Source organism: Chrysochloris asiatica, unplaced genomic scaffold, assembly GCF_000296735.1.
Source record: "Chrysochloris asiatica unplaced genomic scaffold, ChrAsi1.0 scaffold00039, whole genome shotgun sequence".
Lineage (NCBI taxonomy): Eukaryota > Metazoa > Chordata > Mammalia > Afrosoricida > Chrysochloridae > Chrysochloris > Chrysochloris asiatica.
This window is the reverse complement of record NW_006408557.1, coordinates 5,408,407-5,416,404: the sequence shown is the minus strand read 5'-3', so window position 1 is coordinate 5,416,404 and position 7,998 is coordinate 5,408,407. Positions and strand designations below refer to the sequence as shown.

Genomic DNA, 7,998 nt, shown 5'->3' with positions numbered 1-7,998 from the left:
ATATATATATGAATGCTCTGAGAAAGCTCTCTTGCTTTTTGCTTGATCTGGATCCTGTATTTGGCTTGTCATCTTCTGACCTCTGGTTCTCTAGATTTGAGCAAGTGGCCTGCTGATCCTAGAAATCATCAGCATCAGCAATCTGCTAGGCAGCAGCCTGACATTTTACCACCCAACTTTATATTAATTTGCCTCTGTAACCAGCAGCCTGCTATCTGACCTACTAACCTTAGATTCATCAGTTCCTGCAACTACATGAGTCAGGAGAATCCTCCACTCTGACATAAGAACCAGTCTTGGAACTTGCCAGTCTCTACAACCATATGAGCTACTGACTTTAGATAGATTGCTAGACACATATTTAAACTTCATTGTTTTTGCCTCTCTAGAGGACCCTACCTCAGACAACCCTGTGTACAACAGAACAAATCACTATCTGATCCTATGCCATCCTCATAATGGTTAATATGTTTAGATGTATTTTTACAGTCACTGTGCTAGTCCATCTTATTGAAGGTCTTCCTCTCTTTCATTTAACCTTTACTAAGCATGATGTCCTTCTCTGGGGATTACACCCTCTTCATAACATGATCAAAATGTTTATGATGCTTCCAAGGAGCATTTTGGTTGTACTTCTTCCAGGACAATATTTGTTTGTTATTGTAACTGTCCATGGTATATACAATGTTCTTCAGCCACGCCATAATTCAAAAGCATCAATTTTTCTCCAGTCTTTATCATTAATTCGTACATGTCCAATTCATACATGCATATGAGGTGATTGAAAACACTATGACTTAGGTCAAGTATACTTAGTCCTCAAAGTGACATCTTCACTTTATAATACTTTAAAATGGCCTTTTATAGCAGATGTGTCCCATATAAAACATTATTTGATTTTTTGACTGCTGCTTCCATGGAATGTGACTGAGGGTCCAAGTAAAATGAAATCCGAGACAACATCAATCTTTTCTTCATTTACCATAATATTGCTTATTGGTACAGTTGTGAAGATTTTTGTTTTCTCTTATGTTGAGATGTAATACATATTCAAGACTGTATTCTTTGATCTTCATCAGTAAGTGCTTCATATTTGTAAATGAGTCTTCCTACAATCCTGAAGTCACGTTCTTCTTCATATAAGTCTAGCTTCTCAGATTATTTGCTCAGCATACATACTGAATAAGTATGGGTAAATAAAATAACATCTTTCCTGATTTTAATTTACACAATTATTTCCTTGTTCTGTTTGATCAACTGCTCTTAAGCTATGTACAGATTCTGTATGAATACAATTCAGTGTTCTGAATTTCCCACTCTTTGCCCTGTTATTTATAACATGCTTTGCATAGTAAAGCACACAATGGTATAGATAATATTCCAAAGAATGACAAAAATTTAGGAGGAATTTGTAAGTGACACCTACATACTTTTCCTGTTTTCCTTCAGGCAGATTATACCTTCACAAGTAGGCAAAATTTATTAGCATCTAGCAAAAAAAAAATGACAATAAGCACATGTGTCAAAGAGTTTGTTTTGTGTTAAAAGATAAAACTGAGTTATGCAGAAGGAATCCGTATTCAGAGGCAGGATCCAACAGAAGGGATGGAGAGAGGAAGAAATTAAACAAAAGGTAACTTTGAACATAAAGTTACTTTTAACAGAAATTCACCAGTGAATATATGAAGAAAGAGTGAAAGAGAGGAAGAATGACAAATTCTACAGTGAGGCAAACACCTAGAAATGAAAGAGTGCTGATACATAAAATAAATATTGACTTAGTTGGAAAGACAATTGGGTACAAAAAGAAAACATTTGCAGGATTTAAAAGCTGGACCAAGGCAACCATTTCTGGGGAAGATTCCAAATGTAATAAGCAAATAAGCAGGGCCAGACAGCCTTGCAATGGCTCCAAAGAACACAGGTCCAGCCAGAAGCCAAGGAACGGTAGGAGGGAGAAGTTGGCTTTCTCTGACCCTCACTGATAGGCAGTCAGCATGGCCTTGCTCTCCCTGAGTTCATTTCATCTGTAGAGGAGAGGTGACTTGATATATAAGTAAAATGTCTATACTCTGCACATTGCCAAAAGAAAAGCTGCTCCACACAGGGAAGCAAACTCCAGGGAGGAAAAGTTCTTGCAGATCAGGGAACTGTGGCCTTTACAGAAAGGACTATAAAGTGATATATAATCAAGTGTTCTCACAGCAAATGCAAATGTTAAGAATCTGGGTTATTTTTATGTTCAGTATGCTGGCAATTAAAGGCCATCAGGAAAAACAACACGTGATTCAAAGGACAGTTTAACTGAAGAGAACACAGTGACTCAACTCTCTCTCAAATCCCTTCATTTACCAATATAATAAAATGAGAGAATTAGGCAAGACCATGTAGGTCTTTTGATCTGTCAGTTGGTATACTTTAATAAAAAAAGATGGAGGAATGATGCTAGACCTGTCTTTGCTTTAGTTGTGTGAACTTGGACAAGTCATTTAACTCCTACAGAGATTTCCCTCAACTGAAAAATGATAAATGGTGTTTGATCTCTAAGGTCTCTATGCTGAGGGTAGTGGTGATTCAGTAGTATAATTTCACCTTAAAAATGTAGGAAACCTGGGCTTAGTTCTCAGCCAAAGCATGCTATGTGCAACCATCACCTCTCTCTCAATGGAAACTTGTTTGCTATTATGATGATTAACATGTTTCAGTGCTTGTGCAGACTAGGAAAAGAAAGATTGAGAAATCTAGTTTCAAAACATCAGCCTATGAAAACTTATTGATCACAACATTCTTATCTACAACTGATTATGGGAATGGTGCAAGACTGGGCAGTATTTTGTAACATTGGACGTAGGGTCACCATGAGTCAACTTGATAGCAGCTAACAACATTTTTTGAAGACGTGAAATTGGTAGATTGCAGATTATATATCACCTGGGTAAAGCCACATGTCTCAGTCTAACCAGGGGAATCAGGAGGTATATCATGGGTGGAAGACAAAGAAGGGCTCTCAGATAAAATGGTACATAGATGAGTTGATGAGAACTGAGTACACAGCTCCACACTTTTTGAAGTGCCTTCCCATAAAACTGTATTTAGTTTTTTAAATTTCTATTTCTGCTGAGATATGGTAAGATTAAAAGAAAATTATACCCATAAAAAACATTGACCACTAACTTTATATGGAATGGAAAGAGATCCTGGATAAGAAAAGCATTATTAAAGAAGATGAACCAAGTAGGAGGCCACTCACTGCCTGCATGTTGCTGTTGCTGTTGTTAAGTGCCGTTGAATTTGGTTCATAGCCACCAAATTCATAGGGTTTCCAAGGAACAACTGGTAGGTTTGAATTGCCAATCTTACAGTTAACATTCCAGTGCTTATCCTACAGTGCCATACCAGGACTTGTCACATTAGAAGCATATAAGAGACAAAGTTATGAAAACTTTTTAGACATTATCAAACATCTTGAGCTAATCAGTTGCTGAACCTGGGGGCTTGGGATCACAATCTCAGGGGACACAATAATCAATTGGAATAACAGTCCCCAAAGACAATGCTACTTTGGTGAGCAGTGACTGGGATGTTAAAAGCTCATGCTCTGTCATCTAAAGTGCGACTATTGATGTCTCCACATTTGAAGAAAGGAAGAGTGATGGAAATCAATTAGTCTAATTAGCTAATAGAACACATGAGTATCAGTCTCAATGACTCTGAGACCAGAAGAACTAGGTGGTGTCAGGCTACCAATTCTAGCTGATCTTGCTGTTGTTAAGTGCCATCGAGTCAATTCCGACCCATAGCGACCCTGTATAGGGTTTACGAGGAGCAACTGGTCAACTAGTTGATCTAGAAGGGATAGAATTAGAAGGTCCTGGGTAGAGTAGGAGAAAATGTGGATCAAGACTCAAAATCATAAAAATGATGGAACTGAAAGAGATTGGAGAAACTCAAGACTATAGCCCTTGACCAACCTTCAAATCTGGAACTGCATCCTCTTGGCTCAATTTTCAGCGAAGTGATGGATAGGTATATAGGAGGGGACAATGTTAAAAGGTATGGTCACTATGAAATGGCCAACCATTCGAGATCAAAAGCCCAACGTTTACTTAAGCACAAAGTTCAGAAGCGTTGAGAATGAAGGTGGAATGGAAACAAGAGCCACAGGAAGGAAGTGAAATACTAGTCATTCCATATAGGGGATTACAATCATTGAGACTGTACAAACTTTGCTGGAGTACATAACCTCATCTTTCTCCATTGGAAAAAGCTGGTGGGCTTTAACTTTTGACCTTGCAATTCCCAGCCCAGTGAGTCTATCTTAGAGAGCAATTATGTTCCAAACCACTTTTATAAAATTATGTTGTTGTTAAGTGTCTCGGTTCAGACTCATAGCAACCTTATACAGGGTTTTGGAGGAGCAGTTGGTATTTCCAAAAAAGTGCTACTGGATATATATAAAACATTATATATATATATATGACCAGAGACCAAAAGAGTTGTGGGATGACATCAAGAACATCATCATACATGAAAAAAGCAAAAGGTATGATGATGTTCTTGATGATGTTCTTGAAAAAAGAAAGGAAAGAAACAAAAAACCAAGACAAATGTCAGAAAAGACTGAAATTTGCAAAAGCTAATGGAAGTGCAGTGTCTTCATGTGGTAAGCACTGGACTATAATCCACAAGATCTGTATTTTGAGCCCACCAGCTGTTCTGAGGGAGAAAAATTTGACTCTCTGCCATAGCAGATTTAAAAGCCTCAGAAACCATATACTGGGTTGCCATGAGTCAGAACCAACTGACAACACTTAACAACAACAACAAATGGAAGAAATGATGAAATAAAACATGTGAACACAACATTTCAAAGGGCAGAGTGAGAAAACAAGTGAGGTATTTTAGTGAAATGTACAAAGACCTTGAGTTAGAAAATCAAAAGGTTTTCTCTAGTTGAAAGAACTGAAGAACAAATTCAGCCTTGGGATGCAATATTGAAGGATTCAATGAGCAAAATATTGAATAGCATAGGAAGCATCAAAAGATGATGGACAGTCTCCTGCAGTGGTTTCTGGCTCCCCACCCACAGGTCTCCCGCGGGCAGCTTCACCCTGCCTTTGCTCTGGTGGGCTGGTGGCACAGGTGACTTGTGTCTGCGGGTATGAAGGGTGGTTTCCTAGAAGGGGATGCCAGAGTCTTGAGGCCAATGCCTTCGCTTTCTCTTCCTCATCGCAAACGCACTCCACCTGGGAGATGCCCCGTGGCCAGCGCAGAGATGTCAACGAGGACCAGGAGATTGAACTAGAAGCTTTGAGTTCTATTTATGAAGGAGATGAAAGTTTCCGGGAATTAAGTCCAGTTTTATTTCAGTACAGGATAGGTGAAACTGGTGATCCCAACGTCTTCTTAAAAGAAATTTCCTAGACAGAAATATATCCCCAAACACCTCTAATTATATCTATGAATGCTTTTCTTGCAACACCATATCATTAGCTATAAGGCAGAATATATTAACCAAATTACAGGAAGCAGTTGAAGTTAATCTTGGGGTTACTAAGACCTATGGAGCTCTGGTAGTGTAGTGGTTACAAATCTGGCTGCAAACTGCAGTTGGAAACTACCAGCTATTCCGAGGGAGAAAGATAAGGCTTTCTGCTCCCGTAAAGAGAAACCCTGTTCAGGGTCGCTATTGGTCGGAACCAACTCGATGGCACTTAACAACAGTAACAATGTTATTTAGGAGTCCTGGTGTGGCACTGTAGGCTAATGCGTCAGACTGCAAAGTCCTTTGAACTACAAGGGTGGTTGTTCAAGTTCACCAGCTGCTCCCTGTAAACCCTATATAGGGTCGCTACGGATCGGAATCAACTCGACGGCACTTCACAACAATAACAACAACAACAATACGTTATTTAAATATGTCAAGGACAATAAGCAACAGTTCATGGAGTATCACCATCCCTTTAATTCTACAACATCCATAAGCAATATCATCTCAGTTGAAACTCCTAATGCAGCCCCATCAAGTAAGAAAAAAGACAAAAAAGAACAACTTTCAAAAGTCCAGAAATGTATGTAAACTGGCAGATAAAACAGATCACAAAGGGGAACTTCCTTGAGGATGGAACTGGGTTGATGTGGTCAAGCATTTAAGCAAATCTGGTTCTAAAGATGATGAATAACACTTGGAATTTGAGACAAAGGGAAGCACATCCTCTACAAAAGTAAAAGGGGTTCAAAATCTTCCATTACACTTTTTTGGTATTGAGGTGGCTTTTTATAAAACAAAATTTTTTGTATGTTTCTTACATTTAAAATGTAAGCTAAAACTTCATGAAGAGACCTGATTGTATTAAACTGTCTTCATAAACTTGCCTTAATAACAGGCAAAAATGTTCTTTTTTTAGTTTACTTTGCAGTCTGCTAAGCATTGCAAATGGAGCAATATAGAGCTGAGTAAATAATCAGTGTAGTTTCTATGAACTTATTCTAGTGGATATAGTAAAGGAATGTGAAGCCCTTTTCAAACCCTCATCCCAGTGAAGCAAATACTGTTGTTGTTGCTATTGTTGTTGTTGTTGTTAAGTGCCATTGAGTCCATTCCGACCCATAGTAATCCTGTATAGGGTTTCCAAGGAGTGGCTGGTGAGCTTGAACTATCGACCTTGTAGTTCAAATGACTTTGCAGTCTGATGCAATAGCCCACAGTGCCACACCAGGACTATTATTTGGCAGCATGAATCATATTAATAGACTTTGCATCTTAAGAAAAGTCATCTCTTCTTTGTCTTAATTACTGAAACATAAATGCATCAAAGAAATTTAAATATAAGCATTTGGACTTTATATACCTAATACTTTTTGTATTTCCTTTTTCTTTTCCAAGGGTAAATTGCTTCTGTTCAATAAATGAATATCTGTTTATACTTGTCTCTAGATTTTGGTCAAGGTGTTCAGTCATGAAAGCTTTCAGTTGTATGAGAAACAGGAGAAGATTAAACAAACAACCAAACAAAAATCTGGCAAATACATGAGAAAACATTTTAAATAGAAGTGCTGACTCTTTTGAAACATTACTCTTTGCTGCATATACCATGATGAAGTAAAAGGTGCCTTATTATTTAAGCTTTTTATTGTAGGAAACATTATTTTTAATAAATTCCTATTTATTTGCTATTGTGTTTTTAGTTGTTTTATAACTGAGATCGTCTAGATGGCTTAACATAAAACACATTCAAGTTTTGCCTCTTATCAGAGTATGTTTTCAAGTATATGAACATATTTCTGAATCTGAACATCTTTGTCATAAGAGATATTAAGTCTTGTAAAACTTAATACAATTGCTGAATTGTAGTACATGCTTGCTTTTTAAAAGTCATTAACTGAAGAAACTATTGGTGTTGTTTTACCATTTTGGGAAAATTATTGATGTTTATGTCCAATTTACAAGGATTCTGTATATACCTCCCAACTTTAAAAACACGTAGAATTATTTATATGGTATCAGGAAGAGTAAAAATGTTAGTTTCTTCAATCATACTTTTGAATTTTTAATCTGACTTTTTAAAGGATAATTAACTTCCAAAGAAGTTACATTAGCATAGCAGTCATTTTTTAGTTGTATGTGTAGTTTTTACTAGGTAACATTGCCTTCAGTTAAAACTTTTGAAGGATAAAGTAAGTAAAATTATGGTGAAGGAGTTTATTTCATTTGCAAAAGCTGAATCATACTTAGCTACTTGAATTAATATGATAGAAACATTTATTTCAGGACCACTGGGATATGCCAGCTTTTATTTTGGTGTTGTGTATTAGTAGCTTTTTTTGTTGCTGTTGGTATTGTGCTGGATTTGTTTTCTTGTGTGTTTGTTTGCTTGTTTTAAAAGAAATCAAAACTGCTAGATCTGCTAGTGAAGAATCTGAAATCTTTCAGACTCCTGCGGGTCATTGATCACAAAGAATGCTAGTTATATGCCAATTAACTATTTTTACTCTTTT

The 7,998-nt window shown here is 37.1% G+C and overlaps 1 pseudogene; it reads left to right on the top strand.

Moving 5' to 3' along the window:
* Positions 1-5,253: 5,253 nt before the first annotated feature.
* Positions 5,254-6,182, top strand: LOC102830951 (annotated as a pseudogene).
* The last annotated feature ends 1,816 nt before the right edge of the window (positions 6,183-7,998 follow it).